Below are 17,425 nucleotides of genomic sequence, written 5' to 3' on the forward strand. Positions count from 1 at the left end.
GCATTTCCAGTGAAATGAAGGAGGATTGTACAGGCTTTTTATCCAATAATTCTCTCATATCTTTTAGGGTTTTTACATATTAGAAGCCACGGTGCGTATATAAGTTAAATTCTGGTTATTCAATTACGGATGAGTCTCAATTGTTTTTCTAATAACATGAGGGACAATGACAAAACAATTTTGATTTCGATAAGCAAAGTTCGACAGAAGATGATCACGTTTTGAATGGGGATTGAATAGATCGGATATTATCTGTGATAGGTTTTAGTCTTCAGTCTTGAGCATCTGTAAAAATAAAATTACTTTTTCATTTTTTTTACAGCTACCCTAAATCAAATCATTTCCTTTGAGCTCATAATCTTTGCTTCCATCATGTCACACTTTTATGGCTGTTTGCCTTAATGTATACATATCATTATGGATCATTTTGACATTATGGTATAATAATAACATAATGACATAATAAATGTGTCTTAGCCTGTTCTACAAGGGCAGTTCTGGAATGTCACAGTTACATAAACCAACTGCTATATAAATATTATATAACAGTGGGTTATATAATACTTCCAGAGTAAACTTCTGTGTATTTAGTGTCAGTGTTTTCAATACTCTAAAATTCATTTTGGACATTTATGTCTTTGAAGACAATTAAAATTCCCTTTACACAACGCGATGAAAGCGCTTGTACTTTGACTGATATCTGCATGACACTAAAATGGGAATATGGTTACAACCGGCTCAAAGAGCTCACTTGGAGCTCGGAACTGCCTGAGGGGTGCCCTGATCTTCTTACCCAAACTATGCAAATTGCTCCTTTATATATCCTACCTAGGGCTGCTGTTACTTTTTACAGTGGCAATACTTTAAAACCAATCTCCATCCCAACCCCTCCCTGCCACCTTTCCTCATTCCCCACCCTAATATCCTACTAATGGATAAAAACTATGATTGTGCTGGTGGAGGAGAAAAATCATACCTTTATTAGCTCACCTACACCCAGAGAGAGAGAGCGAGAGGGAGGGAGAGAGAGAGAGAGAGAGAGAGAGAGAGAGGAGTAATGAATTGAGCATTGTGTAAAATAGTTTAATGCAGGGGTGGTTCATCATTATTTGTGGCGGATTGCGTGCAGACAGGGGTGATCCATTAGTGTGGTCGTTTCCATCTGTGTATGCGTGGCTCAGTGTGTGTGCGAGTGTGTGTGTGTGTGTGTGTGTGTGTGTGTGTGAAGGACATTCGCTGCTGCCGGCCCCACTGTCACAATGAAAGATTCATCACCACACACACACACACACTCTCTCACACACACACACACACACAGGCCACAGCACACACGTGGCATCATTGTTCCATCATTACTTCTCTCATTCCTCTTTTCCGTAATTTGTCATTTTGTTGTCTGTGTTGAGACACGCACACACACACACACACACATTCATATGTCATTCTGTTTTCTGTGTGGGCAGTCAAAGCAAAAAACAATTCACATAGAATGGATTTGGAAAAAATAAAAAAATTCAGTGACTGATGTCAAATAAGGATCGTTACTGAATTAAATTAAGACATTTCACACAGTCTCATCCTGATCTCCACAAATTGGGTGAACCCTATAAGGCCCGGGGCCACACTGGAGGAGGAAGAGAAACAAATGGCAGCAAAGTGTCTTAAAACTCTTGCTTTCCATTCATGTTGTTTGCAGTAAGTGACATGATGTCAAGCGTCTTACAGAAGCACCACACGGCACACACTAACTGGATTCATTTTGGTGTCTGCAAAGAACAAGCAAACTCAATTGTAAGCAACCCAAATCTATATATATAATATATATATATATAATAGGATATGATATGATATGATATGATATGATGTATATAAAAAAGTAGTTTTGTGATAAATGATAAATTGTGTATCCCATGTTTTCTCTATTCCTTCTGATGTACTTATAATCAGACCTGAACTACAGAATTGATGTTTAAAAGTAAAGTTTGTTTGAACCCCTCTCTTGTTCGGAACCATTTTAAAAGAAAAGTATTTAGAGTGTTTCCTCAAAAGGAAGGGAAATGAGGACATAATGGTGAGGGCGAAGATTAGAATAATATGGGGAGACATTTTTAGTTGCATGATTGCCACACCATGAGTCCTTTACACATTCCACACCCACAGTCACATTCCCCTTTCAAAATAAAACCCTCAGTAGTTTAATGGAATGTAGATTTTTCTTTATTTTCTCCACGGACTCAATATTGCGTCGGGAAAATAAATCATCCAGCGCATACTCTGATCATGGCAGGGAGTAGACATGCTTCTGAGGATTTCCCCGTCCTCTCTGCCTCTGTAGCACTTCACCACTTACACTTCAGTTGCTCTTTTCATCTACCCTCACCCATCTGCTTATATGTTCATCTCTTTCTTGCTCGCTCTCATTTCTGTCTGTCTTTTGTAAGCTCGATCTGGTCCGTGTCGCATACAAGCTTTATCTGTGTCTGCCCAGGCCTCTGAACATTTGGCACCATCTCTTCCTCTGCTTCTTTGAATGTGTCGGCTCCGTCTGTGACTGTCCTCCTGAATAAAACATTCCCATAGATTGTCTGTGTTCATGTGACCGATGATGTACCGTGATGTACTGTAATGGTAGTAGTATAAAAAAACCAAAAACAAGTGGCAACCCAGCGTGACGTCATTCATCTTGGTTTTACGGAACTAGACGAGATCATATTTAGGATGAGTAGAGGGGAAGTTGAGGAGTGGACCTTACCATCATGAGTCTGTGTGTGTGCACACACAAATGCACCTTATTACATATGTATATTTATATTTATATATATATATATGTAAATAATTTCCTTCCTACTTGTATTACTTACTTGTATATTGTTTGTTTGTTTATTATCTATTGTTGAGCTGCTGTAACGCCGTTTTCTCTCCACTGTGAGAAAAATAAAGCTATCTTATCTTATCTTATCTGACAACCGCTGTCAATCACACCACAGCAGAGACATCCCAGACATCTGCATTTCATCCTCTAAGATCAAGACCAAAAAAGTTTACAGTAGCAATGCTGATACACAGTTAACCAGTGGATCATAAAATAATTATATTTAATATTGATATTTAAATGCAGGTAGGCTGTGATGGTGTGATTAGTGAATACATAATTAATGAGGACAACATCCAACTTGAAAATAAGTTTATATCGTTAAAGGGCCCACTTGGTCAAGTGAAGAATAAACTTAAAATCATTATATGATGCTGCTGTTTGTTTAATTCATATTCTATTACAGAGTCGGACTAAATTTGACCTTTTTTTTAATTTATTTGATTATTTTCCAGATCTTTTACTCTTGACGGAAACACAGTAAAGGACTTTAATTTTCTGTGATGATGACTTTTTGTCAATTGTATTACTTTTTGTACGATCCCAACTTTCTCTGTTGTTGTGGAAACGAGACATGGATCTCAGACCCAGTGTGTCTGATGATCGAATAACACATTTATCTCTTTGGGTGAAGTGGCCCTTTAATAATAACATTCAACATTTATATTTTTTTGCACCTGGCTGCAGGCATATATCAAGTTCACTCACAGCATAAACCTAACATCTGTGAATAAAATATGTTGTTGTTGTCGAGCTCTGTCTCCTACGTCCTCACACTTCTAGAAATCCCGACTTACGGTCGTGTAATTAATCATCAGTGAAAGTGACTCTTAAAGGCACAGTGTGTGATGGAATCAGGGCTGTCACACACACTGTTGCTTCCGTGTATGGTACATCATTTACCATGCTTGTTTGTGTACAGTGTATGTCCTGTCACCACATGATGCAGTCTATTTCTCTGTGCTCCCTCTGTGCCGTGAGCAGGGGGAGAGAGGATGGAGAAGAGGCCAGACCTGACAGTAAGTGTGTGAGCACGTGTGTGTGTGTGTGTGTGTGTGTGTGTGTCAGATGTCCTTTGGCTTGCCTCAGAGAACTAATCATAACCACACTGCAGAGATTAATGAAGTCAAGAGCAATCAGCCCTGACACACAAACGGACACACACACACACACACAGAAATGTATACTGGCTCAGATATATTGGACCTTGTTTGTTTGACACAGTGACATGTGGAGTGTCTTAATGAATAATTGAATATATACTTGTGTGAACATCTGTACCTTTGTTGCAGCTGTCAAAGTTCTGTCCTATGTCCTGTGTTCTCAGCCCCTCCGGAGTTGTTTTTTTCTCTACACAATGAATAATATAATAGTGCATCGTATTGTAGAACAAATTATTAGCCATCTCTCCAGAAGTCATCTTGCCGGTTCGAGTCCCCGCCAGGTCTGGGCTATAGGGTAACCGTGAGCAAGGAACCCAATACCCATTGTTCATTGTTGGGCACTCTAAATTGAGCCCAGCCACAGGGGATCCACATCTAGTCTACTTCTTGTGCTGTCACCAAGCCCGGAAAAATGGGAGGGTTGAATCAGGAAGGGCAAAAAATCTCTGCCAAATCAAATGTGCCGAGAGGGTGCAGCAAAAAGTCCAAAAAAGGCATGCTCTGGCTTCTTCCCAATGTCTAAAGATCAGGTTTAGATTAATTGGAGACCCTAAACTAAGCTTAGGTCTACATGGGAGTATGAATGTTTTTTTTAACTAATTAATTTATTTATTTTTTATTATTGACAGGCTAGTGACCTGTTCAGGTTGTAACCTGCCTCTCATCCAAATTGAGATGGGTTTGGCTCAAGCTCCTCCCACGACCCCCCAAGTATAAAGTGGATGGATGGATGAATGCCATACTGCATGACAGAGGGAGACACTAATGTCAGTTTAATTATCATCCTCACCAGTTGCTGAAGAGCATTGTTTTTGGAGTATACTGTAAGTTTGAGTGTGACAATGAAACTATAACCTCAAGTGGCAACATGAGCTCTGATGAGCAATTCACTTACTCACTCCAACGTTGGTCCCAGAATAAAGAATAGAAAAGAGTAAAACCAACAAAACCACTGCTGTTAAAGGCTTTCACCCAACAAATAGTGGAGCATTGTTGTCGTTCCCTCGTGGGATCTAAGGGTTCCTGTCTCTCTGTCTGTTAACACCTGTTCTCTGTAACCCTCTTAAACACTTACTGGCTCCCCTCCGTTTACTGCACTGGATCTTCCTCCCATGTAAGATAAATCAGATGACTGCTTATCACCAAGAAGTTAAACCTGGAGCACCCACAGCCAGAAGCCATATGGCCACATGAACCAACTAACATATTTTTTTTAAAACCCTGGGCCTCAGGCAAGCAGTAATGGCAATGGACTTGTAGCTGGGGGCACACCTGCCTTTGGGCCAGCGGGTTCCCCAGACACTGAACCTCCCCCCACCCAATTATACACTTTTTAGGGGTTGGCCGTAAGTCCTTCCTTGGAGACCTCAGGAGTCCAGCCACCATCTGCAGATCCTGCTCCCAACTGAAATGCATAATGATGACATCATCCACGAAGACTGCAGGAAGAAAAAAAATATATCAGTGCCTGGAGTTGGGCTCTCCTGCAATAAGGTAAGGTACTCTAGTCCTATTCCCATGGCTGCCAGTACATTATTCTACATCTCACACCCATACTGGCCTCCACTTTGGCAGAACTGCCTGTTTTGGCATTTACAGGGAGCCTGAACATAATTGTTCACCACACTTGGATTCTTAAACAGACATTGGTCACTGATTTCACTTTCCAGTTACATTTGAAAACAAATAACAAAAATGTTGGCAACTGTGACTTTAGCAATACTATAACCAGTGTTTTTTTTTTACATCCTGACATTTGCCATCTCACTTTCCTCCTCTTCTGTGTCTGTGTCTTTTTGTTATTCTTGTTTGGAATGGAAACACAACAGTAACACAACAGAAATGCGTCACATTTACGTGATTGTGCCAAACCAGGAAGTCATGATTGGATCAACTGTTTATATGAACACCGATCCAAATGACAATCAGCGTATACCAGCCAAATTTGTTTCTGAATGGGCTGCATCCAATCTTGCTTACGTGACCTGTTTTTATTCCGATTGTGCTTTTATTCCGACTACTTGTGTCCATGTAAACATAGCCACTGTCTCAAAATAGGCTTTCAGGGGAGCTTGTGTCCTACTCTGGGGAGCCTGGCTCCCTTTCGCTCCCTCCGTAATTCAAACCTTGACTGTAGCCACTCAAACCAAACCCACATGCGACTCCCACAACAACCACTGTCCCATAGGATGGATTTGACCAGAATGAGAGAGAAAAAAAAAGAGGAAAGGAGGGGGCAAAAGTACATTACAACGCTCTGTTACAGAGCAGGGGGCTTTCAGCTCCTCATAAAGACCTTGACCTTTGGCCCTTATGGGCCTCTGTGCATGATTCATGGGCTACGGAGGCTCCTGATCCCATTTATCTATTTGTGGTGTGGTGTGGTGTGTGTGGTGTGGGCGGGGGTGGGTGTGGTGTGTGTACTTGCAGAAATATACCTCACATGTCACAACTTCAGTGTTTATCTAATGTTTGTGAGTGTAGATGTGTGCATTTTTATTTATTGGAGTGCGGGCAATTACCACGGAATATTTCTCGCCATCAAAACAATAGCCTATCTATTTTGATGATATTGTGAAGCAGCACTGAATCGTGGGAATTGTTGTCTGAGGAGAGCCTCGGCGGCAGCAAGTGACAATGTGTCGTCATGAGCCATGAGTGACACAAAATGAGTTGTACAGAATATTTTTTTCCTTCGTCATTCTGATGTTTCATAAGAAGTTTAAAGCTGTCATGTGTATGTAACATGGTGTATGTGTTGCGCTGTTGTGCACTATTAGAGTACTATAGAGTACTAAATACTAAATTATTTCCTTTTTTTTATTATCTTATTTGTCTATTCCCACTGGCCGTAGAATTAACGTGTGTTACGCAGGAGACGCCGTGTTGCGTTCAATGTACGCTGTTTATTCTACAGGTAGGTCATGGTGGAATGTTGCTCCTTAAACTTAATTGTTCTTTTGTGTTGAATGCTGCTTAAAACTCTGCGAGGGAGATTTTACGTTCTCTGTGTTGTAGTAGTGTGATAGGTTTTGTGTGTGATATATTTTAATTACGTTATCCTGAGCAAGCTCTGTGTGTTTTGTTTTTGATTTGTGGTTGCTAATTATGTTAGCTCCCGGGCGCTAGCGGATGTTGACGTGCCCGGTGTACTGTACTGTTGCGTTCAATGTACGCTGTTTATTCTACAGGCTGTCGTGGTTACTGTGGTGGTGCTACGAATAATAAACGGTCTCGTCACCATTAATGATCGACTCTGCCTCCCGTGATTCTTTCGGGAGACACACTTCCCCTCGCCGGCAACATCAAAAACCTAAACACAACGCAGAGTATCGGCGGGCGGAGTGGCTGCGGCAGGGTGTGGGTTACATGTACAAATGTGGTTGTACATTTGATATGTGCTTTAGTGTAGACATAAAGGTAGCCAGAATTTGTGCAGGAGAGTCGAGTAAATGTACGCTTTTCAAATGTACGCTGGTGCCAATCCCAGCTGACATAGGGCGAAAGGCGAGGACAGGTTGCCAGTCCATCACAGGGCAGCTTACGATCAGTAAATAAATAATACAAGTGCTGCCCGTTGACAGCAATGCAATGATGACGTAATGTATTTTTCAGAAATATAAAACATATTTTTTGTCTTTTCACATGGCAATGCCTGTTTGATTACAACTTCTAAATACAGTTTGCTGAGACTATACCTTTGATGTCCCAGTGTTACGATCTTGAAACTGAATGCTGGTTGTTTGAATATTGATCAAGACACTTGCCTTCTGTGTTTCTTCTTTGGATTGTACAAGAGCAACCAATTTGTTTTATTTGTCAGTGGCTTCCCATCACTTCCCATTGCAAACATGATTTGGCAGTGTGTTGTTTCTTTTCTTTCAGCGTGAGAATGTATAAACTTAAATGTGATAGTTATGGGACGCTGGCACACATTTACACATTCTGCACCATGCCTCTGAATGTGAATTAGCTGCTAGTGACCACACTATAACACGCATCGACACACTTACATTTGTGGTTCACTGTGTGTGTCCAAAGAACTTTGGCTGTGTTTGGCCTTTTCGCCATCATCCACACACATTTGCCACTTCACTGCTTCCTGATTTAGACTATAACACTAACTCAAAATGTTTTTTAAGGAGTTTCCCCTGATTTGTTAGACTTAAAATGCTTTTTTTTAGTCTGGTTTCTAAGCAAAACATTTCATATTTTAATGTATTTGGTACAGTATAATCAGATTTCACAATAGCAGAGTCTATATAGACCATTGCACCCTTAGCGTGTGCTGTGCCCACTAACATACATCATCAGAAATCAGATCAGGGCTGGCCACAGGTGACTGGCCTGGCCAAATAGCATTTCATTTTGTGTTTGTATGTGTGTGTGTAGATTTAGATAGAGGTCATGAGTGTAGTGTCCAACACTTAGGTTTCCCATGACTGTATTTTGCAAAGTAAATGGTAAATGGTCTGGATATCAGGCTTTTCTAATCTTGGTGACCACTCAAAGCTGCAGAAAGGCCCTTGTTCCAACCAGGTTGTGAACCCAGGTCTTCTTGCTGCCAAGGCAAGAGTGCTAACCACTACTGACCGTGTGGCTCTGATGATGTTCATATCAATTATAAACAAGGCAAAAATGAGTGAAAACTGATGGCTTAGACAATGAGCATGACCAAGCAGCAGAAACCAAGCAGTTAGTAAGAAGGCAAACAGTGTGTCATTGACAGTCATTACCACATCGACTGATAGTATAGAGAGAATGTGTAAACCTAAGGATGATGGGCTTCTGTCTTCACATGTCAGAGGCAGCAGCAAAGGTCACTGAGCTGCGAGGAAGTACGGGGCTTTTAGGGAGGAGGAAAACACTAAATACTCATAATCCCCCCCCCGTTTATTTGCCGCATGGATGGATAAAAGCTACTCCCGGCCTCATAAAATTAAAGCCAAGTGTGCACTCGACTGTGGAGAAGAGGCATGGATACAGAAAGAGCGCAGGAGAGGGATGTAAGGGGAGAAGACTATAGAGAGGAAGAACACGGGAGGTGGAGAAAGAGTGCAAACAAGAGAGTGGAATTGAGAAGCGGTGATGTGCAGCTCCAAAACATTCTTTAGCAGAATGAGCTGTCACCTTTACCTCCTTTGCCTGGCGATCTATGGTTCACACCGGCTGCCTCTGATGAATACATCCGATCTAAATCATCGAAAGTTCCCCTTTCCTTCTTACCCATAAAATGCAATACACAACACAAATCAGGGCCTTAAACAGTGAAGCCTGATAACAATTGGAAAATAATGCATCTTACCTGGGCTATCTCAATAAATTGTTCCTCATAACGCCCTCCCTTAAACCAAAATCAATTCATCCACCTCCAATTTTTATTAAAATCTCCAGTAATAAATCTTCCCCCGATGTTTGTTCATCTGTTTTTTGATACGTTTATATCACTTTCAGTTCTGCTCCAGTGTTTCCCGTGCCTCTACAGCGTAAAATAGGAAAATCTATTTGGGGCCAATAGAATAGTTACAGGGGTGTTATGGGCGCCTGTTCTTGTGGTGAAAATGGGTGTCAATTCATGTGTGTATGTTGTGTGTTTGTCGTGAAAATGGAATCGATAAATGTGGCAGTGTGGTGAGTAGATAGCAGCCTTCCCCCCGTGCCTTTCTGATTAACCCGCACCACTGAAAACCTGACAGCTATATAACAATATTAGAGGTGTGTGTCTGTGTGTGTGTGTGTGTGTGTCTGTGTGTGTGTGTGTGTGTGTCCAACCAAAACCTTCTGGGTCCATACATGGGTAAAGGCATGTTTACAGCTAGTGTGGTTGTTGCCTGTGTGTACCTGCTGAACTTGTGTATACCAATAGTTGTGTACCTGGTATTCCTTATGTTGTGGGGACCTAAATCTGTTCACACTGGTCACATTGTGGGGACTTGTCTTGCTTATGGGGACAAAAATCATGTCTCCATAACTTAAATTACTACACTTTAGGGTGAAGACAAGGTTAAGGGTCAGGGTTAGGATAAGGTCAGTGGTAATTATGGTTTAAGTTTGAATAAGTGTCCAGGAAATGAATGTAAGTCAATTCAATGTCCTCTGAAGTGATGGAAACCAGTATGTGTGTGTACCTGGTTTTACCTTATGTTGTGGGGACCTAAATCTGTTGACACTGTCACCTTGTGGGGACTTGTCTTGCTTATGGGGACAAAAATCATGTCCCTATAATGTGAATTACTACATTTTAAGGTGTTGTAAAGTTAGGCCGAGGTCAGGGTTCGGTTAAAATTAGGGTCGGGGTTCGGATTAGGCTAGTGCAATGTCCTCTGATGTGTATGTGTGTGTGTGTGCTTGTATTCGCAACCTCTTAGGAACCTTTTCTGTCATATACACTTACCTTGTCAGGACCATGAAGTGTCCAGAAGATTAGGGATAAAGCTTAGTTTAGGTTGTCCAAATAATGTAAAGTCAATGCATTGGGTTAGGGTTAACCCAATGCATACAGGAAAAATACCTGCACATCTCTGTCATGTAATTATCTGTTCCAATAGTTCCAATTACTAACAAGCCAACAACGTAATAATAATATTACCTAACAAAAACACTAGACCCAGTAGTGTATCAAATGAACTCCAAGTGATATCAACTCAAATTACAGGTGAAATATAACAACTTTCTGGCTTAAACTTGTCATTATGATGGTAAAAGTGACATGTGTCATGATCCACTCTCCATGTTTTTATTAATCCTGATAAAGGTTTCATTATGTTATTCCCATTGTTTCTAATTTGAATCAGAAATAATAAATGTTAAACTTTTGATTTTGGGTCCAGGACTACTCCAGACAGTGTTCTCACCACACCTTCATGACTAATCTAATTAGCTTTCTTATTTGTCGTAATTGATTGTGAGCACACCGTCAACGGTCTCTGCTTTCGTCTGACGTGTATCGTATTTCCGTATTCAGAATACGAGATTGGGTTCAAATTTCACCTTCCTGTTCACTTTCCAATCATTTATACATTTTGTCTTGATTCATTTGACCAAGTTCTAATCACAATCTATCTGTTTGTGGCAGAGTTGTATTGGACGATGTCAGCCGTCAGACGGGAGAATACAATAGGAATACAATACAACAAGCCTCATCGCCCAGCATTGTCTCATTTGTTGGGTGATCAATGAACGCTGGATCCGTCGGTGCCGAGGAACGGAGAGATGGGTTGTGATTTATTCTCGGTGTTAAAAAATAATTTGTTTGGATTGATTAACGTTAACTAATTATGCTAATTGAGGAGGATAAAAACAGATGTCGAAAGTGCCCTCCTACTCGTCCCTCTGTAAAACTGGCCCTTTAATTACAGATGCTGTTGGTTTAATTCATGCATATGCTTACATGGACGCAAACACGCACGCTCATTAGGACGCGGGCTTGCGCGTTTGAACCGAATACAGCGCAAGACAAATGGCAAATTTAGGTCTGATACTCAGGGATCACATTGAGCTCTTGTTTTCACATTAATGTTTTGCAACACGTCAAGTGAGAAAAGATGAAAGCGACAACTTCAGTCAAGTCATTATTTCTAGAGCACACCTAAAAACAACCAGGATTGACCAATGTGCTTTACAGAGTTAACGGTATACAGTGAGTATTTTTATCCTGATGTAAAGGCCAAGGAGAAGAGGTGGGGCTTTAAAGGTGATTTAAAATGTTCGATGGTGGGGGCGGATTTCATTTCCATGGGTATGTTATTGTCACAATTGAGTTTTTTTTGTTGAGTCAAAGTCAGTCTGTTGTGTGTTGTTGTTAGTTCTTGGCACAAAAGCAACCTATTGTTAGACCTCAGAGCTCGGGATGGGGTTTCAGAAATTCTGGGTCCTAGACAGTCTCTGTTAAAAAGCTTTGCCCTCAAAGCACTGGACGTCATGGCAGTGAAACAGTGAAACTTGGCTGTAGCCATTTTCCTTGACTCTGCTGACTTCTGGCTGTCGTCTCTGTGTTTGTTGCGACTCATGCTGTGAGCGCACAGGGCCGGTAGATAAGTTGGTTATACGCCAGTCAGAATCGGGACACCTTCATCGTCATTGCACAGCTGTACAACGGAATTAAGTGCTGCTCCTCCGTGGTGCAAACACAGGCCTACAATGTAAAAGCATCCATCAGTTCAAAAAGGAATGAAGAGAATTGTGTGGTTGCGTGTGTCTCTCTGGACAGGTGGACAAGCCGGTTATTGACGGACAAGAACACCAGCCAATTATTCCATGTGGTCTGAATGAAATATTGTGGTTGTGTTTATGTGAATTTATGTAGCTACGGCAACATTGTCAGCTGCCTGCTCACTGATCGTTAAGGAGCCGCCTTTCAGGGTATGGTATTTATAAATAAATTGTCCGCACATAAGTAAATAGTTAATTTAGCTTCATGAACACCTCCTAAGTTTGAAAACACAACTACTCTTAGTGGTCATTTCGTCATGCCCCGCCTTTGTCTCCTCCTTCCTCTCAGCATGCAATCAGGTCACCTGCGGCGGGAGCACACCTGCTCCCAATCCGCTCATCAAGCCTCTACTTATTTCCTGCTTCTCCAGCCTCTCGTTGCCAGATGATGTTTTAGTTCTCTGGTGCTGGTTATTTGCTTATGTTCTACTGTTGTTAACTCCTGTGCTCAGAACTTCCTCCTTCTCTGCTGGTTGGATCTGATCTTTGCCCTTCACGTCTGGTTCCTGCAGTGTTCATCTCGTTTGTTAACAAATGCTTCAATAAACTGTTAAACTGCCCACTGCCCTCGCCTGGCTTCAGCACCTCCTCGCCTTCACACATTTGTTTCTATTACAACTCGAGAACTGTAAATTAAGTTAAGAGCCATGAGTTACATTTAGTTTAGTTTATTTATTTCATTTCATTTCAAAAAACAGTACAATATAAAAACAACATTGTCCAAGTCTTGAATGAAAAGGAGCAGAAAGAAGAAGAATCTTATGTACTCTGCTCTTACCAATTAATCGAGTTGCATAGTATAAAACAACAATATACACAAAATGAAACAAGTAAATAAAATAGTCCAACACAGTCGCTCACTTTCCTGTTGTTAAGACGAAACAAGTAGATTCAAAGGGAAAAAAACCCAAAAACCTTATTCAACCTTATTCAAATTTAACACATTGTATTTCCTTAACATACGTGGTTTTAATTGAATGTTTAAATGTAATATTAGATGATGATGTAGACAGGTCATTGTTACTCACATAACAAAGTAAACTAAAACATAGTGTTAGACATAACCCTTTATTTAAATGGTTTTATTTAGCTGCCCCTACTTATACCCAGAGTGGTAAAGGGGAATTTTCACCTATTTTTACCTGCAATTTTCACATTTTTGTGTGTGTGCTGCTGCCATTTAAATTTAAGATGTGATGTTGTTGCAGTGGGATGTTCCACTGTTGATGTCTGAAGTCTCTATGTGCATTTTGCACATGTGCTGTGATCAAGCTGATTGAGTTGCTATCTTTCTCAACCAAACCTTTTCTCTGTGTGTGTGTGTGTATGTGTGTGTGTGTGTGTGTGTTTGGATGGGGCAGAAGGCTGGGCTGAGCCGCATGGATTTGCTGCTAAAGTTTGAACAGTTTTAAATTAAAATGTATTGCCCATTCTCAATGTATTGATCTCAACCCCAGCTGTGTCAATACGCCGCCCCAGCTATTTTTCCAATAACTTATAAAGATCTGCCAGCCAGGCATAAATTCATTACATAGCTCTGAGTTTATATTGCCTCCCTCTTTTCTCTCTCCCTCTCTCTCTCTCTCTGTCTGTGTCTATCTCTTTCTCCTTTTTACATTTTCCCCTTTTTTTGTAACTCAACATCACAGCTTGTATTTCCCATTTTAAGAATGAAAGAATCAAGAGACCGCTTTTAACTCTGCTGCTCCAGGTGTGATTGTTATTGAATTTGTGTAATTATTTTCTTTTAAGTCTGTTAACTTCATGTTAAATGTTAACCTACGGCCCCTCGTCCATCTTGACAAAACCACTGAAAATGGTCTGTGGTGGAAACAGTGAATTTTGGCTGCACTTTCTCTGTGATCTTTCCATGACTTATTCATTATTATTGTTTCTGCTTCAGCGGCGTCTGCCTCTGTGGCGTCTTTTGAACACTCTGGTCACATGCTGCGAGAGAGAGCGAGCACAGGCGAGGTGTGCACAGGTAGACACGTTAGTTTAGGACGCATAAATAGGCGAGCCAATCATTCCATGTGGTCTTAGTTATTTATGCGGTTTAATCCAGAAAAAGGGTTTCTTCATATAAATCTATAGACTATAGCTTTATATTATATTGGCAACTGATCTTTTTTTTCAAGTTTGATTTAAAAACATTTAAAAATGAATTTTAAAAAAAAGACCAGTTGCTTCTGCTTCCCTCCCCCTCGGTAGCTCTGATTTCTTATCTCTCATTTTCCCCTCAGTTCCGTCCATCCCCATCTCTTTATTCTGTACCCCTCTGTCTCCCACCTCCTTTTAACTTCTTCGCTCCTCTGTCCACCCTCCTCGACTCTTTCCGTTGCTCTCCCTAATCTCCCTCCACCTCCTCTCATTGTCAATACCTATCTAATTCCACTTTAGCACCAGTAATTGGCTGATGGATAGAAGCTATGGATTGGCCTCTTCCTGATGACTGCATGACACTTTCCCCCCCTCCCCTGCAGCTGGTAATACTAATAGAATTCCAAATCCGCTGCACTGGGATCCTGTCATGAGTAGGTCAACTGCTGTGTCAAGGTCCTATTGGAAAGCCAGCATCCAACATCTTAATTTAGACTTACCTTTTCTCTCTCTCGCACTCTCTCTCTCTCTCTCTCTTCCCTCTCTGCATTGCGGAATGATGAGTGTGTGTTCCTGTGCTCCTGTTTCTGTAGTTCTCATTAAAGTTTGTCTGTCTACCTACCGACCTACTTCCCTACCTATGTACTGTACCTACCGACACAGTGCATGGGTTTATATGTGTGTGTGTGCGTGCAGTGCTCGTGTATTAGAGTGCTGAATTTGGATAAGAGGTGGCTTTAATCGGGTTGTCATGCTAATTCAGTTGGCTGACTGCATATTATGATGCAGTGCAGAGATGGACTGAACTTGACCCTGTAAAACCTGACCTTGGCCCTCCCTCCCCCCTCCTCTCTGTCTCCATCTCTCATAATATGTGAGATCTGTCTTAACCCTTTAACACCTAATTTTGTTTTGCTTATTTTAACCATAAAAGGGCCAGTAAATGTCCTGTGAGTTTGCCCAGTTTCCCAGAATAACGTCCAATATCTGGCAGTTATTTACACTTTACTGCATGTTGAAATAGTGTATTAACAATTTAAAAGTCCTGCACACGAAGACCACATTTGAAATTTGAACAGTATAGCACATAAAAAAAACAAACATTTGTTTGAGTCTTTGTCTCAATGTCCAAAAACAGGCCAAAAAATGGATACAGGCGTTTTTCCAACTCTCTCTGGTGAAAACAGCGAGAGTGAAATTACCAGACGTTGGCATTGACGTGCAACTTCTCAGCTTTCAGAAACCGTTGGAATTTTTTTACGATAGCACAAATAATTGTAAATAAATCACACAAGCATTACTTGTTTTGTGAATTGGTCATTGACATTAAAATGAAAGGTTTTTTTTGCCATTTTAGCCCTTATATTGGGAACTCTAAACAACTTTACCTGTACAAATGTTTGTCTGACACAACATCATTTCTGTCCACGTCGCCCACTGCTTTGTGAGCTGCCATTTTGGCTCCATTCACACATATTAGCATCTATCCTAAGAGATTTGAGCACAAGTGGACATTATTAAGTACAACTGTTCACACCTGATACTAAAAATGCATCGTGGATGCTTCTCCTTTAATAATAACAAACAATAATTCCCCTACAAAAAAAATAAAAAGCAAATATGAGGGGAAATTACTGTCGGTTAATGAATGAAACCGATACAGAAAAAAAAAAAAGCTTTAGTAACATTTCAACAGTTTAAAAACAGCTCTTAAAGTGACAACCACTTGATGACAGAGCAGTGGTGCCCGGTGGAGCAACACCTTCTATGTGTTTACAAATGAAGTGGGTTTAGTTTTGTGAATGGCTGGGTGATTCTGTTGACTTAGCTTTTTGTTTTGCATGTCTTTAGCTAATGCCCCAGCTGATGGCTTAAATGAAGCGTGTCAGTGGTGCTGCCATTTAGTCACCAGTCATGTCAGTAGTTGCTGCGCAGGAATGGGTTGTGTGAACATGCAGTCATTTAAAAAAATATATAAAATAATGGATTTGTTGGTTGGTTTGGTCTGAGGCTGTTATATTCTTCACTCATTATTATGGGTTCATATACTGTTTTCTGTGACTTTCTATTTATAAATAGTGTGTGTTTTGTTCATCTTAGTCAACAGAAGAAGGCATTTCACACCAGCTAAAGTTTGTTTATGTGTAAACATGAAGAATGCCACAAAAACGCTTATTGCAAAGTGCCAAAAAATGTCATAAATAAATAAATAAATACATTAATCATAAAAGCACTGACAAAGTTCTACTCACATGAATCTGTGTATCATTTTGCATGCACGTCTACTTATGACAAAACAATTAAAATTCTCATTAATTCCCAAGGAGCATTTCCAATTTGGAATATTTCTAAAAAATCCAGAACTACATTTCCTATGGAAAGTTTTTTGGAAATGTTCCACCCTTTGCAACCCTAGCTGCAAACATCCCTGTACCTATGATCTGCAAAAACACACTGATTAGAAAAAACTAATTTATCCTGCTGAATATCATCAGACATGTATGTATATATATATATATATATATATATATATATATATATATATATATATATTAAAACAACTAATAATAAACTAATAAAATAATGAATAACTTAAAAATAATAATAAAATGAGAACAATGCAGGAGGGAATTCATGTTTTGAATCAGCCATTCACCTGAAGTCAAGAGTAACACTTTAGCTGTGAGTTGGAAGGTGGGGTTACAAGCCTGTGTTAAATGTCCCTTTAAATTATTCAAAGCCCAATCAGGTGTCTTTTTCTCCTCCGATCTAAAGATGGGTATCAGAGGTCATTCATTCTTCCCTCTAGGGTCACCTTCCCCACTTCTCCTTTCAGCACCAGCACTGTCACGTACCACCACTCCCTATCTCTTTCACCACTCTCATATAGGACATTTTCATGGTCACATGTCAGTGCACGCACACAGACATTAAGAGGCAACGTAGTTATGCAAGTTGCAAATGTATACACACACACACACACACACACACACAGAGTGATGCTCACCTGGTACAGAACACACACACACACACTGCACTCCCCTGCAGTGAGCTCTGTTGTGTGTGTCAGGACATTGTT

Source organism: Solea solea, chromosome 5 (genome assembly GCF_958295425.1).
Source record: "Solea solea chromosome 5, fSolSol10.1, whole genome shotgun sequence".
Lineage (NCBI taxonomy): Eukaryota > Metazoa > Chordata > Actinopteri > Pleuronectiformes > Soleidae > Solea > Solea solea.